This window comes from Penaeus monodon, chromosome 22, assembly GCF_015228065.2.
Source record: "Penaeus monodon isolate SGIC_2016 chromosome 22, NSTDA_Pmon_1, whole genome shotgun sequence".
In the NCBI taxonomy this organism is placed as follows: domain Eukaryota; kingdom Metazoa; phylum Arthropoda; class Malacostraca; order Decapoda; family Penaeidae; genus Penaeus; species Penaeus monodon.
This window is the reverse complement of record NC_051407.1, coordinates 16,357,233-16,357,432: the sequence shown is the minus strand read 5'-3', so window position 1 is coordinate 16,357,432 and position 200 is coordinate 16,357,233.

Below are 200 nucleotides of genomic sequence, written 5' to 3'. Positions count from 1 at the left end.
ACCATATGTATTAAGACTTTCCATAAACAGTATGATACCAAACAATATAAACTAGACATGTTTACACGCAGTACACTCATAAACTCACATACACATGTGCATAAGAATTAACATGAATTCAACATTCAGACGAGGAGGAATTATATCATTCACAAGACTAAACAGCAATTTTATATCCATATCAAGAAGAGAAGGAATAA